At 40.7% G+C, this 19,016-nt stretch overlaps 1 protein-coding gene across 3 annotated transcripts in view; it reads right to left on the bottom strand.

Moving 5' to 3' along the window:
• The window catches only part of CHRM3 (cholinergic receptor muscarinic 3), a 491,309-nt gene that overhangs the window by 243,959 nt on the left and 228,334 nt on the right, over positions 1-19,016 (bottom strand). The window lies entirely within an intron of this gene.

The following is a 19,016-nucleotide window of genomic DNA, read 5'->3' as shown; positions in this document are numbered from 1 at the left end:
TTACCTAAGCAGAGAGAACAAAGTTCTGATGCAGGTGTGGATTTCACTTCTCCCCAACTTGGGACAGTACTCACTCAGGACTGTCCTTGGGGCAATGGAGAAGATGCAGTCACATGATGTTCTGTGTTCTGTGGCTCAAGTGAGGGACCCTGGCTTTGAAAGTCTACGTACTATCCGATATTGCAGTTGTTTGCCCTACGTGACTGTTCCAAATTTAAATGACATGTCGAGAATTGACAATTCATTTCTCCACGTTACACTTCTCCCGTTTCAAGTGTTCGAGAACCACCTGTGCTGAGTGGCTCAACACAGGTCTAGTACATTTCCATCACTGTTGAAAGTATCTTGGGAGGAAGTGGGGCACGAGGCTGGAGAGGCACCTGTGAGAGGCAAGAAATGAGATGGGAGCTAGGAGGGAGCAATAGAGAGTAAAGTGAAGTTTACTCTGAAACTGGGAGACTAGTAGATCTTTAAGGAGAGGACAAAGCTCCAGACAAGAGAAAGACAAGGCAGTTACTACCAATCCTGGGAACAACGGAGGCACAAGATCCCAGGAGACGCAGGTGAAGGTAATGGCAGAGTGGGGCTTACCTAAGGTGAAGGAGAAAAGCCCCCTCTTCCTGGAGACATAAGGAGTGGATAGTGAGGATACAAACAGAATCTGAAATAGAAGATATGGAACTCATACCTATTAAGTTTGAGCAATAGCAAAACTGCCATGGACAAGGATGGAATGAGATTGTGCTACTGTTTGCCCAAAGTGGATATGGAATAAATGTCCTTACAGAAAATCCAAATTGTAAAATTGTTTTGAAGAAGGTACAAGGATGCACAGACACAGTGTACAAGGTAGCAACCTTCAGGTGCCAAATATTTGCTCATTTGTATATCCATTAGCCAATTGATCAGTTACCATTTTTGATTGGGTCCTAACATACCAGGGATTCTGAGCAAACTTACAATGAAACTGGAAAGTCTGGACTTCAAGAAGAAGCTTAGAGAACAGTCTAAACAGATACTAAATTATAGAGTACGACTTAAAAATATTATCTCAGGGGTACTTTGGTGGCTCAGTCGGTTAAGCATCTGCCTCTGGCTTGGGTCATGATCCAGGGACCTAGGATCGAGACCCATGTTGGACTCCCCACTCACAGGGGAGTATGCTTCTCCTTCTGCCTCTCTCCCTGCTTGTGTTTTCATTCTCTCTCTCAAATAAATAAAGTCTTAAAAAAAAAAAAAAGTTACCTTAAACTAGGCTGGCAATGCCCAGGCACTCATGTGTATGTTTTGGCTCCTATTCATTTGTGGACATTATGAATCTGTCTTAATATTCCTTCTGGTTGGATCCAAAGAAGCCTCAGGCACCTTTCAACACAATACCCATTATTCAACCTACCACTTAGTATGAGGACTAAAAATTATTGGTAAACTGCACACAAATAATGTTAGAATTGTGTGGTGAACCACATACAGGAAGTCTATGGTGAAGCTATAACCTCTTATTTTACAATAAACTCATCTCAATATTTGAAATCCATAAGAGTTAATCACTCACTTGGAATTAAAAACAAAGTAGCTCTCAACAGTTGGTCTCAACTCTGTTAGATGTTCAACCCCCTAATCTAGGGACTTTTCCTTATTTGAGAGAACCATAAATAGAGCATATTAAGAACTGCAAATTAATATTAACAAAGGGCACATACTAGACCACTTAAAAACAACCCCACTAAAGTATATTGAATTGTTCTGTTTCTCAGTACTTATGCAATAACACAGCTGTCAGAGTAAAAAGATAAATCTTGTAATTTCTCTCCGAGGAATGTAGAAGGAAGAATATAGATGTATTAGTTATATAAAGGACAAAGTCACCAAGGGCAGTGGAGACAGATGTTATTTTTAATGGGATTTTGCTTTATTTTAAAAGGCAGCCTACCAAAGTGAACATTTTCTGAGCGCCAATGACTAACCTGTCCATGCTTCAAATCACAGAATCAAACTAGAGTTAAAATGGCTTTATCATGAAATTTAGTACCTAAAATATATTTCTGAGGGGGCGGGGGGGAATAGTCAGAGTAGAAAAAGGCAATTAAGGAAGAAAAAGTCTTCTCCAGTGCCCCTTCTGGTACCAATCTTGATGAACTGTTCATAGAAGCTGCTGCCTTTACCGTGCTGAATCATCAGGGTCCAGAATTACTGAGGCCACCTTGGTAGCTAGTCCCCTGACTCCTTAAATTCCAGGCTTTTCAAAGTTAAAATTAGGCAGGATGGCCGGTTGTACCTTGGTTTCTCTCAATGTACCTAGAACGTTCCAAACTGCGTGTAATAAATATTAAGGAGTACTGTTCATTTTCTTTAATAGCCTTGTATAAAACTGGATAATTTTATAATGACAAGGACACAAAGAGAAATTGAGACATTGGAGATGTTCCATCTCTTCCTCATGTTTCACTGTCTCCAAAATAATTTTACTTGATAATAATGTCATTAAATAGAATTTTAAGAGATTTGAAATGGTAATACATGTATTAATACAACACTCATAAAAGTTTGCAAAAATATACCTATTGGACTTTCTTCTGAAGGGTCCTCTTTTGTTCTTAGACCAAGTTCTTTATAGTTGTACATAGTTATATATCCTTTCTATTTTCAGACAGAGAGCAGAAGGAGGAGCAAAGTGAGAGAAAGGGAGAGAGATAATTTTAAGCAGCCTCCACACTTAGCAGGGAGCCTGATGTGGGGCTTGATCTCATAGCCCTGAGATCATGACATGAAAGGAAATCAAGAGTCGGATGCATAATTGACTGAGCCACCCAGGTGCCCCATCCTTGCCTTTTCTTAAAAATTGAAAGCAAAGGTTAGCAGCTTTTTAAAAATTATTCCATTTTCAAAACCAAAAATTCATAATTCCCTATTAGCCTCCTAATCTATTTTAAAATCCTAAAATTTAAGAACCATTACTATAGAAGAAAATAACTCTGATGTGCACAATCATCAAAACATTTCAATGCCTGTGTCTTTTAGAAATAAAAATCTAAATTATAAAAATGAAGTATGATGACTATGCTTAGAAAAAAAGTTTCTTAAATAATAGATCCTTTTCCACTATCAGATGAATGATAAAGAAATTGTGGTAAATATACAGGTCAGTGTGTATATACATATATATATATATACATATATATATATATATATGATGAAATATTATTCAGCCATTAAAAAGAATGAAATCTTGCCATTTGTGACAATATGGATGAACCTTGAGGGTAATGTGCTAAGTGAAATAAGACAGTGGAAGACAAATACCACATGGTCTACTTATACGTGAAATTTAAAAAAATAAATTTTATATTAAAATAAAACAACAATCCCAAACCAAGCTCAAAGACTCAGAGAACCAAACTGGTGATTGCCAGAGGAGGGGGTACAGGGTGGGTGAAACAGGTGGGGGGTGCATCAAAAGGTATAATCTTCCAGTTACAAAATAAGTACTGGGATGTAAGGTACACCACGGTGTCTATGGTTAATAGTATTATAGTGCATATATGCACGTTGCTTAGAGAGTAAATCTTAAAAGTTCTCATCACAAGAAAATAAAAATTCCTTAACTATGTGTGGTGAGGGATATTAACTAGACTTAGTGTGCTCACCATTTCACAATGTTCACAATACCGAATCATTATGTTGCACACCTAAAACTAATATAACTTGTTTGTCCATTATACCTTAGTTTAAAAAAACAAGTTTTTCCAACTCATGTAAGCAATATTTGTTTATTACAAAGATTTGAAAAGAAAAAACAAAATCATTTTAAAACCACTTATAATGCCACTATCAATATCAAATCTCTTTATTTGTGGGGAGAGAAGCAAGGTGACAGAGGAGTAGGACACCTAAATATCATGGGGTTCAGGGGTTCAGCTAGTTATTAAACCATCCTGAACACCTACAAACTCAACAGGAGATCGAAGAGAAGAAGAGCAGCAATTCTAGGAACAGAAAAATGACCACTTTCCAGAAGGTAAGACTTGCAGAGAAGTGAATCCAAGTGGATATATGGGGAGAGAGACCACAGAGGGAGGGGCTGGCTCCTGGCAAGTGATAGAGCCGTGAAGCATAAAATAGGAACCTTTAGAAGTCTGCTCTGTTGGGGGACATGACAGAGGCTAAGCACGGGGTGTAACCCCCACTGGGATAGTGTAGTCTCAGAAGCCGAAGATCACATAAAGACCGGGGGTGCCTGAGTGTGGCAGAGCTCCCAGGCATCGGGGGCAGGGAAGCCAGCTACAGAGACAGAGCAGAGAAAGGAGGTCTCAGCTCTGGGTTACCTTAAGCCATGATCTGAGGCACAGCTGGACTGCTGCTCTTTCAGCTGGGACTGTATAAGCAGCAGATCAGAGAGACTCACCTTCATCCCCCAGGAGGAGTGGCACTGGAGCACGTGGCAGCAATCTCCTGGCTTTGGAGACTAGAAATGGGGCCATGTGCCAGAGACAGAAACACTGGGTCACAGACCGGCTGAGCACAGAGGGCGGCTGGAAACCATGGAGACAGGAGGGATGGACCGCTTTTCTCCAGGGGCGCACTGAAGAGCAGCGCCCCAGCTCTGAGCTCTTGGCTCCACCAGGCAGAGATTGGGAGGCCGCCATTTTCATTCCTGTCCTCCAAAGATCTAGGGAAAGTGTTCAGGGAACAAAAGCTCCTGAGCACAAACCCGAGCAGATTACATAGTCTGGCCCCTGGCAAGGGCGGTGTGATTCTGCCTCCAGCAAAGAAATTTGAAAGTCACGGCAACAGGTCCCTCACCAAAAATGTCAGCAAGAACATCCAACTAAGACCAAGTTTACTGACCAATGAGCACTGTGGAACTCCAGAGGTAAGGGAAACCAACACACAGAATTTATGGCTTTTCCCCCATGAATCTTTAGTCTTCCAAAATTAAAATTCTTTAAATTTTATTTTACTTTTTCCTACTTTTTTCCTATTTTAACCTTTTTTAAAAATATATTTTATCTTATCAATACCTTTTTAAAAAATCTTTTAAAATTTCCATTGTCATATTCTATCCTTCATTGTATTTAACTTAATTTTTTGTATACATATAAGTTTTTCCTTCTTTAAAATTTTGGGATACAGTTTCTTCTAACAGATCAAAATACTCCTGAACAGAACAAAATACACCCCAATCTAGTGTTGTTCTAGTCTCCAGCCTGATCACAGTCTTTCATCTTTTTTTTTCTTTCTTTAAGCAGCTTCTCATGGTATCAATACCTTTTTTAGAATCTTTTTAAATTTTCATCTTTATAGTCATATTCCATCCCTTCATTGTGTTTATCCTTATATTTTTACAGATATAAGTTTTTCTTCATTCAAATTTTTGGATGTAGTCTCCTCTAAAAGATCAAAATATAATCAGAATCAAGTATGTGGCTCTGTTCGATTCACCAGGCTAATAGGTGTGTGTGTATGTGTGTGTGTGTGTGTGTGTGTGTGTATAATTTTGTATAATTTATAAAGTTAATTTATATATAAAATATAATTTTTTTTCTTTTTCTGGAGAAATAAAAGAACTAAAATCTAACCAAGTGGAAATCAAAAAGGCAATTAATGAGGTGCAATAAAAAATGGAGGCTCTTACTGCTAGGATAAATGAGGCAAAAGAGAGAATTAGTGATATAGAAGACCAAATGATGGAGAATAAAGAAGCTGAGCAGAAGAGAGATAAACAACTACTGGACCACAAGGGGAGAACTCAAGAGGTAAGTGATACCATAAAATGAAACAATATTAGAATAATTGGGATTCCAGAAAAAGAAGAGAGAGGGGGGCAGGAGGTATATTGGAGCCAATTATAGCAGAGAATTTCCCTAATTTGGGGAAGGATACAAGCATCAAAATCCAGGAGGCACAGAGAACAGCCCTCCCTCAAAATCAATAAAAGGTCAACACCCCGTCATCTAATAGCAAAACTTACAAGTCTCAGAGACAAAGAGAAAATATCAAAAGCAGATCGGGAAAAGAGGCCTGTAACACACAATGGTAGAAACATTAGATTAGATTGGCAGCAGACCTATCCACAGAGATCTGGCAGGCCAGAAAGGACTGGCATGATCTATTCACAGCACTAAACGGGAAAAATATGTAGCCAAGAATACTAAATCCAACTAGGCTGTCATTGAAAATAGAAGGAGAGATAAAAATCTTCTAGGACAAACAAAAACTAAAAGATTTTGCAAACACCAAACCAGCCCTACAGGAAATATTGAAGGGGGTCCTCTAAGCAAAGAGAGAGCCTAAAAATAACAGACTAGAAAGGAACGGAGACAATATACAAGAAGAGTCACCTTAAAGGCAATACAGTGGCACTAAATTCTTATCTTTCAAAAGTTACCTTGAATGTAAATGGGCTAAATACCCCAATCAAAAGACACAGGGTATCAGAATGGATAAAAAATAAGACCCATCAATATGCTGTTTGCAAGAAACTCATTTTAGACCCAAAGACACCTCCAGATTTAACGTGAGGGGGTGGAAAACAATATACCATGCTAATGGACATCAAAAGAAAGTGGGGGTGGCAATCCTTGTATCAGATAAATTAGCTTTTAAGCCAAAAACTATGAAAAGAGATGAAGAAGGACACTATATCATACTTAAAAGGTCTGTCCAACACAAAGATCTAACAATTTTAAATATCTATGCCCCTAACATGGGAGCAGCCAACTATCTAAACAAAATCAAAGAAACACATCAACAATAAAGCAATAATAGTAGGGGACTTTAACACCCCCACCACTAAAATGGATGGATCATCTAAGCAAAAGATCAATACGGAAATAAAGGCTTTAAATGACACACTGGACCAGATGGACATCACAGATATATTCAGAACATTCCATCCCAAAGCAACAGAATACACATTCTTCCTTAACGCTCATGGAACATTTTCCAGAATAGATCACATCTGGGGTCACAAATCAGGTTTCAACTGGTAACAAAAGATTGGGATCATTCCCTGCATATTTTCAGAACACAATGCTTTGAAAGTAGAACTCAACCACAAGAGGAAAGTTGGAAAGAACTCAAATACATGAAGGCTAAAGAGCATCCTACTAAACAATGAATAGGTCAACCAGGAAATTAAAGAAGTATTTTAAAAATTCACAGAAACAAATGAAAATGAAAGCACAACTGTTCAAAATCTGTGGGACACAGCAAAGGCGGTCCAGAGAGGAAAGTATATAGCAATACAAGCCTTTGTCAAGAAACAAAGCACACAAACTAATCCTACACCAAGGGGAGCTAGAGAAAGAACAGCAAATAAAGCCTAAACCCAGCAGGAAAAGAAAAATAATAAAGATCAGAGCAGAAATCAGTGAAACAGAAACCAGAAGAACAGTAGAACAGATCAATGAAACCAGAGGCTGGCTCTTTGAAAGAATTAATAAGATTGATAAACCCTTGGCCAGACTTATCAGAAAGAAAAGAGAAAAACTCAAGTTAATAAAAATCATGAATGAAAGAGGAGCAATCACAACTAAGACCAAAGAAATACAAACAATTATAAGAACATATTATGAACGACTATATGCTAGCAAATTTGACAATCTGGGAGAAATGGATGCATTCCTAGAGACATACAAACTACCAAAACTGAACTGGAAAGAAATAGAAAACCTGAACATACCCATAAGCAGTAAGGAAGTTGAAGAAGCAATAAAAAATCTCCCAACAAACCAGAGTCCAGGGCCAGATGGTTTCCCAGGGGGAATTCTACCAAACATTTAAAGAAGAATTAATACCTATTCTCCTGAAACTGTTTAAAAAAAATAGAAATGGAACAAAAACTTCCAAACTCATTTAATGAGGCCCGCATTGCCTTGACCACAAAACCAGATAAAGACCCCATCAAAAAAGGAGAATTACAGACAAATATCCTTGATGAACAAGGATGCAAAAATTCTCACCAAAATACTAGCCAATAGGATCCAACAGTACATTCAAAGGATTATTCACCACGACCAAATGGGATTTATTCCTGGGATGCAAGGTTGGTTCAACATCTGCAAATCAATCAATATGATACAATACATTAATAAAGAAAGAACAAGAACCATATGATATTCTCAATAGATGCTGAAAAAGCATTTGGCAAAGTACAGCATCCTTCTTGAGAAAAATTCTTCATAGTGTGGGGATAGAGGAGATATACCTCAATATCATAAAAGCCATCTATGAAAAACCCACATTATTCTCAATGGGGAAAAACAGAGCTTTCCCCCTAAGGTCAAGAACACAACAGTTCTGTCCACTATCACCACTGCTATTCAAAATAGTACTAGAAGTCCTAGCCTCAGCAATCAGACAACAAAAAGAAACAAAAGGCAACTGTATTTGCAAAGAAAAAGTCAATCTCACCCTCTTTGCAGATGATATGATATTTTATATGGAAAACCCAAAGGACTCCACTGGAAAACTGCTAGAACTACAGGAATTCAGCAAAGTTTCAGGATATAAAATCAATGCCAGAAATCATTTGCATTTCTATACACCAACAGTAAGACAGAAGAAAGGGAAATTAAGGAGTCAATCCCATTTACAGTTGCACCTAAAACTGTAAGATACCTAGGAATAAATCTAACCAAAGAGGCAAAGAATCTGTACTCACACAACTATAAAGTACTCACAAAAGAAATGGAGGAAGACATAAAGAAATGGAAAAACGTTCAATGCTCATGGATTAGAAAAACAAATATTGTGAAAATGTCTATGCTTCCTAGAGCAATCTATACATTTAATGCAATCCCTATCAAAATACCATCAACGTTTTTCAAAGAAAGGGAACAAATAATCCTATGATTTATATGATTCAGAAAAGACCTCGAATAGCCAGAGGAATATTGAAAAAGAAAGCCAAAGTTGGTGGCATCACAATTCCAGACTTCAAGCTCTATTAAAAAACTATAATCATCATGAAAGTATTGTACTAGCACAAAAACAGACACATAGATCAGTGAACCAGAATAGAGGGCCCAGAAATGAACCCTCAACTCTATAGTCAACTAATCTTCAACAAAGCAGGAAAGAATGTTCAATGGAAAAAAATATAGTCTCTTTAACAAATAGTGTTGGGGGATGCCTGGGTGGCTCAGTTGGTTGGGCAGCTGCCTTCGGCTCAGGTCATGATCCCAGCATCCTGGGATCGAGTCCCACATCGGGCTCCTTGCTCAGCAGGGAGCCTGCTTCTCCCTCTGCCTCTGCCTGCCATTCTGTCTGCCTGTGCTCCCTCTCTCTCTCTGACAAATAAATAAAAAATCTTTAAAAAACAAAAACAAAAAAAACAAAAAAAAAAAAAAACCAAATAGTGTTGGGAAAACTGGACAGCCACATCAGAAGAATGAAAATGGACCATTTCCTTACAGCACACACAAAAATAGACTCAACATGGATGAAAGTCCTCAATGTGAGAAAGGAATCCATCAAAATCCTTGAGGAGAACACAGGCAGCAACCTTTTCGACCTCAGCTGCAGCAACTTCTTCCCAGAAAGACAACCAAAGAAAAGGGAAGCAAGGGCAAAAATGAACCACTGGGACTTCATCAAGATCAAAACTTCTGCACAGCAAAGGAAATAGTCAACAAAACCAAAAGACAACTGACAAAATGGGAGAAGATATTTACAAATGACATACCAAACAAAGGGCTAGTATCCAAAATATATAAAAAACTTATCAAACTCAACACCCAAAGAACAAATAATCCAATCAAGAAATGAGCGATATACATGAACGGACATTTCTGCAAAGAATGGGCATCCAAATGATCACAGACACATGAAAACATCACTTAGCATCAGGGAAATACAAGTCAAAACCACAATGAAATACCACCACACATCAGTCAGAATGGCTCAAGTTAACCAGTCAGGAAATGACAGGTGTTGGAGAGGATGCAGAGAAAGGGGAACCCTCCAACACTGTTGGTAGGAATGCAAGCTGGTGTAGCCACTCTGGAAAACAGTATGGAGGTTCCTCAGAAAGTTAAAAGTAAAACTACCTTACAACCCAGCAATTGCACTACTGGGTATTTACCCCAAAGATACAAATGTAGTGATCCGAAGGGGCATGCACACCTGACACCTGACTGGAAAAACCCAGATGTCCATCCGCAGATGAATAAATAAAGAAGATGTGGTGTATGTATACAATGGAATACTATGCAGCCATCAAAGAGCCCAAAATCTTGCCATTTGCAACAACGTGGATGGAACTAGAGGGCATTTATGCTAAGTGAAATAAGTCAATCAGAGAAAAACAATTATCATATGATCTCTCTGATATGAGGAATTTGAGATGCAGAGTGGGAGACCATGGGGGGAAGGGAGGGGAAAATGAAACAAGACGGGATCGGGAGGGAGACAAACCATAAGAGACTCTCTCACAAAACAAACTGAAGGTTGCTTGTAGGTTGGGGGGTGGTGCGAGGGAGAGGGTGGCTGGTTGATGGACATTGGGGAGGGCATGTGCTATGGTGAGTGCTGTGATTTGTGTAAGACTGATGATTCACAGACCTGTCCCCCTGGGGCAAATAATACATTATATGTTAATAAAATAAAAGTTTTAAAAAAGACCTCTTTATTTACATTTTCTAAATATTTACTTTTACCAAAGAAAGGGTTGGGGGGGAATGGTATTAAGTCAATTGTTTGAATTCATATTATTTGGGAAGCCTTTAGAAAGACCATTCCTGGGCACCTGGGTGGCTCAGTTGGTTAAGCAACTGTCTTCAGTCCAGGTCATGATCCTGGAGTCCCTGCTCTGCAGGGAGTCTGCTTCTCTCACTGACCTCTCTCCTCTCATGGTCAATCTCTCTCTCATTCTCTCAAATAAAAAAAAATCTTAAAAAAAAAAACAAAAAACGAAAAACTGTTCCTGAAGAGAAGACATTTGAAGATGACACTAAGATCATGCCTGATTAATGAACTAACTTTACAGATGAGAAGTCAGGTGGGCACTCAGCTCTGAGAATAAGTGGGATGAAGGTGGCTAGCCCTCAGTTTCAAGAGTTTACACTAAGAGAGAAAGCTGGCCCGGAGCCATGTGGATGAGGACATCCAAAGTGTGTTTAATTTTGGACTCTACGAAAATATCCTGAAACCAAGGCACTCAAACAGCCTTTGTTAGAAAGACAGGAATAGATGGAAGTATGATTATCTCCCATTCAACAGATGGGAAAAACCAGGCTCAGCCCACAGTCCAGGGGGTCAAAGAAGGGATGAAACGTTTTCGATAAGATCTTGGGCTCTATTGTTAGATCTTGCAAGTTTTGGTAAGAAGCAAGAAACAGTTTAACTTTACTCTGCTTGGCCTTTTGGCCTGCTAAAATACTAAGGCGTTCTGACATTTCGGCTACAAATTTTGCAGCTGTGTCATCACTGGGGTCTGGGAGACCTTACTATACTTGGTTCAGCTCTTGAATGCCTTTTGAGACGGAGACAATAGAGCTTATAATTAGCAAACTACCATAAGTCTCAGAGTATGACACATCAAAAGAATTCTTCCTTTTTCTCTTTTCCCTACAGAAGGACATAAAAATAGAACAAGTAACTAGTATATTTGCTCTGCTACTCACACTACCTTAAAAAAATATATCGAAACCTGGAGCTTGGCAACAGCAACTGTAAGGTGAGTGAATTATATTTTCCTCTGATATCAAGGCTTCTTGCTGACAGGGAGGAGTCCTGTTCCAAAGGCCACTGTTCCAAACTGTCCTTTCCTTTCAGTCCCACTGTTACAAATCCAGGGCCTGGTTACTTTTCCTGGGCCACAAATATGGATTTGGTCTCCCTAACTTCTTCCTGATTTGAACCAAATCACACAGAGATGCCAGATACATGTTCTGAAACACGTTCCTGATCACGTCAGTCTCCCAAATCCCCAAGAGTGCATGACTGGCCATCACAGAGAAATGAGGAACTGAGCCATCGAGGTCCTTCAAAATCGGATGCCTGTCTACCTTCACAACAGACTCTCCCTCTCCAGCCCTGTGCAATCTGGAGCTTTCTTCATCGTTCCTTCAGGCACCTCAACATTTTCTGGCTCGTTTTTCCTAGGCTATTTCCTCCACGAAGACAGCAACTCCCTCTCAAGAGTCTATCCATCCTTCAAAGGCAACCATAAAAATCTTCTTTCTCAGAAGCTCTGCTGACACCCAACCAGAGGCCATCATTCCCTCCTGTGATCCTCTTTAGAAACTGTCCTCTAGGTCCACTTACTTAATTTTATGTTACTCTTCCAGTGAATGTATCTCTTTTTCTGCTGTGACATAAGGTAAAGAGCAAAACGTTTAGGTAGCTCTTGAAAATCTAGGTCATATTTTTCAGGAAAAATCTTTCTGGGATGTTTCTACAGAGGCTTCTGTCTTGGAAGATGAAACTAGCTTCCTGCCCTCCCTATTGGCTTCTAGAACCCACCTTGTCTCTTCCTATCAAAAGGAAATGCCTTCTCAGTCACTGCACCACACATTACTAGCAAATGACGTAATTTAGCACCTGAGGGTGGTTGTTCAGCCTCTTACCCAAGATGATTCTTCCCAGTTGGGCTCCGTTATGCTCCATCCTCCATACGAGCTCTTTGAACAAGGAACAATATACTCTCTAATGGATCACTCCCCCTGGTTTTAACAACCTGAAGGCAGGTTAATGTGGCCATCCCATGCCTCTGGGGAGGATAAGGAGGCTCAAAGAGGATAACTGACTTGTTCATAGGAATGTACAAGAAAAAAACGTTTGGTGGCCGAAGGAGACTCAGAGAAACCATCAGATCTACTCACAAGTTGCTGCTGAGTCTAGGACTGAGAACGGAGAGACAAAGATCATGGGGAGAACTCTTCTTCCTCACCATTTCCTTATCCTGCAGCTCAGCAGAAGGGAAATAATAAAAGTAGCTCAGGTTTATCAAGTGTTTACTAAAGGGTGGGCACTACACATTTTACACGTAATGATCTCATTTACATGAGATGACGATATTTATGAGATAGCTCTAACTGCAGGGGGCAGACGATGAAACAGTGTCAGAAAATCAGCTTGACCCAGGTGGAAATGAGATTTGAGCCCAAGTCCCTTTGTCTTAAAGCCCATGTTTCTAAATGCCAGACCAATACCTCTCAAATTTTATTCAAGATTGAATGCCACGTGCCTAGAGAACTCGTTAATGGCAGATTCTGGTTCAGTAGGGCTGCTGTGGGGTCTAAGATTCTGATTTACAGTAAGTTCCCAGGTGTTGCTGAAGCCTGTGGTCCATGGGTGGTGCTTTAAGTATCCGTTTCTTTATACTCCATTCAGAAAGTGCTAGAGTTATTCAGTCAGGTCATGGACATTCCCATTCTGGGGACTATTCTGGGGCAGGGGAAGAAGGAAGCACAAAGGATCCTCGATTCTGTCTCAGCCAAACCTACTCCTCAAGCTTCTCTGAACCCCCCTTCACTGTCACTGTGCTATGCTGTATCACCTCCAGCTTTAAATCCTGCCTTCCTTGTGCTTTCATAGGAATGTTTCCCTTTTGCAGCACATATAACATTATTTCAGGTAATTCTCAAGGATATCATCTGGTACCTTAATCTCTTTCCAACTGTCTGGAACACAATCCCATCTACACTTAGATTATAATGCATTTCAGAATGCGTTGCCTTGTTCATTGATACATCAACTCATATAAATTTCCCTAACTATAGGGGTGCTTGGGTGGCACAGTGGGTTTAGCGTCTGACTCTTGATTTTGGCTCAGGTCGTGATCTTGGGACTGTGGGATCCAGCCCTGCATCGGGCTCCACACTCAGAGCAGAGGCTGCTTGAGATTCTCTCTCCCACTCCCTCTGTCCCTCCCAATTTTGCTTTTTCTCTAAAATAAATAAATAAATCCTTAAAAAATTCCTTAATTATGGGACTATCATTAAGCAAAATTTTTAAAAAAGATTTTATTTATTTTCTTGACAGACAGAGATCACAAGTAGGCAGAGAAGGAAGCAGATAGAGAGAGGGGGAAGCAGGCTCCCCGCTGAGCAGAGATGGAGATGGACACTCGGGTCTCTATCCCAGGACCCTGGGATCATGACCTGAGCCTAAGGAAGAGGCTTTAACCCACTGAGCCACCCAGGTGTCCCTCATTAAGCATAATTTTGTATTACATGTGTTTACAAGAAACTAATAGAATGTACTGGATGTTTTTTGTTTGTTTGTTTGTTTGTGTTTTTGTTTTCCGAGGTGGAGAACTGACGTATAAGCCACACAAGTGGTCAACATGGGCTTTATTGGCTCATTTTATTCGTTCTCCATTCTCCAGTAGCTACCATGTCCCAGGCACTGTGCTAGGTTTGCCCTTGGATCCTTGTATTTCCATATGAAAATCAAGACATATAATATAAACATTTTTAACATACTATTTTTATATTACATTCATGATACTATGAAATGCAGTATTTTAATTAAGTAGTTCAGTTTACTTAGTTTCAACCATTCTGCGTCCTTGTTCAGATGCTCTGATATAATGTGGTAATTAATGTCACTTCCCAATATAAAATCTCGTTTCACTAAGATAGCCTCTGCAAATACGTGTTCTGAAATGTGCCTGTCCACATGCAAAATCTCCCCTCGTCTTTACTGAAGTGGAAAGGAATGCATTTTTATAAGTTTACCAGCTTCTAAAGAAAGGCTGGGCCTTGGCTACATCCCTAGGCTTCCATGGGCTTCCATTCTGTTAAAAATTAAAATTCAAAAACTTTGTCTTCAAACCACAAGTCACTTTCTATCTCCCCATCTTCAATGGAATGTCACCAGTGTCCAGATGCCCAGGAAAGATGTCTCTGACACTCACTTAGTTTTCCTTTTCTCTTTAAGTTCCCTTGTTGTGTGCTGGGACCTTTATGTGCAACTTCTTTTTTATTTTCGCAACATTTGTGCGTGCCCAGGGTCCTGGCACAGGAGCCCAGCCAGAGTCCAGTCCAGCCCCTACCACCACCAGCAGTGACAAGGGCCCTGCAGGTGAAGGAAGGTGGCAGAGTCAGGACACAGAGGTCTGTCTGGAAACACCCCTGAGGTCAGTCATGAGGCACATGGCTTGCTCTGTTCTGAGCAGTTCTTCTAAATCCAAACCATTTAAACTCAAGGGAACATGGAGCCCTGCTGCCAAGTCTCTCAGAGCTGGGGAAAAGAGAAAAGTGATAATGCTTCGGAACTGCTTCCTTTTCTGAGCACCACTTTCTATCCGTTCTCTGGCAGCCATGACCATGAAGTCGGCCTTCCTGCCCTGCACCTGCCACAGACATCCCAATCATGGTTCCCTTCCTCCACTTCTCACAGAGCTTTACTACTGAAACAACCTCTCTCCCATCCATGTGGGTTTGTCCTCCCTTCTTTCCTCCATCACATCCACCATTTCACAAACAAAATACCATCCTCGCTGGGTCCCCTGTGCTGCCCTTTTATCTGGACCACCACCATGTTTCTGCTCCCTTGTGAGATCAAGGTTGCCTATGACACTGTCTATACAGCCTACCCCTGCTTCCTCACCTCCACCTCCGTTTTGAACCCTATGTCATATCAGCCTTTGATTTCTCTGATGGCTGATATTTCGATAATAAACACTGTACTATTATAATCAAAATGCAGTTGACCCTTGACCAATACAGGTTTGAACTGCACAGTTTTGCTGATATACAGATTCTCTTATAGTCCTATAAATGTGTCTTCTCTTTCCTTATGATTTTTAAATAACATTTTCTCTTTCCTAGCTCACTTTATCATATGAATACAGTATAGAATACAGAACATATGAAATGCATTTTACTCAACTGTTACATTACTGAGAAGGTTTCAGTGATGTAGTAACAGGTTATAGTTGTTAAGTTTTTGGAGAGTCAGAAGTTATCCATGCAGGGGGTCAGCACACTTAAGCCCTGTGTTGTTTGAGAGTCAACTGTATATAAAAGTATATTTATAATATGCTATTATATATGGCACTACATACATATTGTAACAAAATACTGTGACTCATTGAAACTGTGTGTATATGTTAGCGTTCTCCCTCAGCTTCCTAAATATCACAAATTTATGTATGTTTTGTCCCTTCCTCATTCTTGACACTGAAAGCCTCTCTTCTTCAGGATCTTTTTCTGGAAGATTTTATGGAGACGCAAATTTATCACCAGGTCAGCATGAGCCCTCCTCTCTTGCCAGCCACCCCTGTGTTAATCTCTTGCACGCTGACCCATGGAGCTCTCTAATCCTTGGTGAGCAGTCTACTAGCTGGCTTCTGTTTTTCCCCCCACATCTCTGGTTCACTTTCCCTCAATATCACTGTATTCCTTTCTGCCTTCTCCTCTTTAAACTTGCCCCTTTTCAGCTCTCTCAGACTCAACTGAAGAGGAAAGGGAGTTGACTCCCCTCTATCTAGGGCCATTTCTAGGTGTATCATTGGTGTGTCCTATGCTTATTCTCTTTTGTCCACACCCTGGTCATACTTCTTCTCAAAACCACTCCCACTTCAAGATAAATAGTGTGGCCTCTACCACTAAGGAACTGATGGTACAGAGATGCAGATAAAATTGCACAATCAATGGCAATGGAGAAGGACCATCTCTAAAGTAGTCCATTTCCAGAAGACCATGTGGGACAGCTGGTTGAGAACTGGGGAGACAAAACAAGACGAGCTACTCCAGGAGCACCTGGATGGCTCAGTGGGTTAAGCCTCTGCCTTTGGCTCAGGTCATGATCCCAAGGTCCTGGGATGGAGCTGGCTTCCTCTCCTCTCTCTCTGCCTGCCTCTCTGCTTACTTGTGATCTCTATCTGTCAAATAAATAAATAAAATCTTGAAGAAAAAAAAAAAAAGAAGAGCTACTCCAGATAACACTTTGAGGGTGAGGATCGGTGGAAATGATCATGGTTAAGTCATGATCTAATACCAGGAAGATGCACCAGGGAGCTGGGGGGGGGAGGGGCGCACAGAGCACAGACCTAAGAGCATCTTTTTTTAAGGGTAGAGAGCAGGGTGGAAGTTAAGAAATGGGAGAAGAGAGGTTTGAGAATCAAGAAAAAATTAAAAGACATGATAAGACTAGTTTTGTTTTTTTCTCTTTAAGTGGATAGGGAGTCTATTTCAAACAATGCAACAGTTAATGCTTATTGATGGCTTGCAATGTGCCATTTATTATCTTCACAACACCTCTGTGAGGCAGGTGGTAACTATTTTTTCCACTTTATAAATAAGGAAATTGAGAGCCATAGATGCTAAGGAATATTGAAGGTCACACAGCTAGGAAGTGGCTCAGTTAGAATTCCGATTAGATTTTCACTTGAGAAAGGTAAAGGGATATTTCTGGGTTGCACCTGTGTAATGCACATAACTGTAGGACAGAGACGTGGAGACCCAGGGAGCGCAAGAGGGCAGGGATGTTCAGTTCTGCTGTTCTGGTTGTGGAGTTAGGGGGCAAAAACCTGTAGAGAGAGTTGTCTGGTTCAATATACAGATGTGGACTTGGCAAAGATGGCTAAGCTAGAGGCACAGATTTGAGGCACTGGGCTAAAGGTCATAGTCTAAGCCTGGACTTTAAGTGACATAAGAAGAATTCTGAACAGAGCTTTGTGGGGTTAGGGAGGAGGATGTGCCCTTAGGCAGGTGGCAGAAGAAGAAAAGAGAGAAGGAAGGAAGGAAAGAAGGAAGGAGAGAGAGAACAAACTGAGAAGGGGGTTAAGAGGTACAATGAGATTCAAGGAGAGGGAGGTTTCTTGCAACCAAGGAAAGTGAGATCTTCCAAAAGGCCAATGGCAACAACACTTGCAGAAACATCAGGAAAGTTAGGGATCAGCCATTGAAGGGGGTTCATCAACTACGAGATCAGTCACTTCTGCAGCAGCATACCCAGTGAACCAGCAGCATACCCAGTGAACCCAGGGGCCAGGCTGCAGTGAGTTCAGGAAAACAGGGAGGAGGAGGAAACCTGAAGAAAGAATTAGGGTCAGGGAGGGTTGGAGGAAGAGAAGGACTGGACAGGGAGACAGAAATCAAAAGAGAACCTAGCTGGGTGTTGTCTACTTCTTCTTTATGATGAGAATCCACTTTAAATTTACATATGAAAGGGGAATCATCAAAAGAATTGAAAATTGTAGAGAAGCAGGAGAGAGCAAACAGCACGGGGAGGCAGGAAAGAATGAGACTGAGGCTCCTTAGCGCTGTTTTATGAATCTACTCTCCCTTTCCTCCAGGGGGCGGGTTCCTCTTCAGTCTCTATAGTCCTTGTTCCTGATGAAAGTGACTGACCTCTTTTCCCACCTTCCCCATAGTTCCACACAGTTTTGCCCAGTTAATTATCCTCCCGTTATTCCCCTGCTCAGCTCATACTCCTCCAGCGGTACTGATCTTTCAGATAAAACCCAAGCTCCTTTAGAATTGCAAAGTCCTTCTCAGTCTGCTCCTCCCCGTCTCTGTCTCTCTCCTTCCTTGGAGCCCACCGTCTCCCCTCCACCCCCCACCAGATATCTGAAGCTGCCCCTGAATTCTGTCCCCTGATTCCCCTGAAATGCCCACGGGTTTCTTTCTTCCCATGTTAAGTCCTACCCTCTCCCAAGTCTCTATGCATGTCACCCCTTCGACGTCCCCGAAACTAAACAAAAATGTTACCTCTCTTGTTCTGCCCTGGTATGTCATTAGCACATCCTTTTCATGAAGGTGATCTCAAAGCTCATGTAGGTCTGTCACTGTGAAAAGCATCAGGGACGTAAACCCGCTAATCTACAGCCCACGACAAGCACTGGGTCAGGATGTCTCTGCTACTTAAACTACTTAGTGATATTCCTTATATCTGGTCTTGTATTTAACACTGACATCATTACAAAAATGTGTCTAGCTTTCTCATCCAAACTGGACAGCATGTTCTTTGAGGAAAGAAGCTCAGATCTTCTAAGATTTCTATCTTAGGAACATACAGCAGGAACTGAACAACTATTTTGCCGTAAAGAAAACCGGACA

Source organism: Neovison vison, chromosome 2 (genome assembly GCF_020171115.1).
Source record: "Neovison vison isolate M4711 chromosome 2, ASM_NN_V1, whole genome shotgun sequence".
Classification (NCBI taxonomy): domain Eukaryota; kingdom Metazoa; phylum Chordata; class Mammalia; order Carnivora; family Mustelidae; genus Neogale; species Neogale vison.
This window is presented reverse-complemented; position numbering and strand designations above follow the sequence as displayed.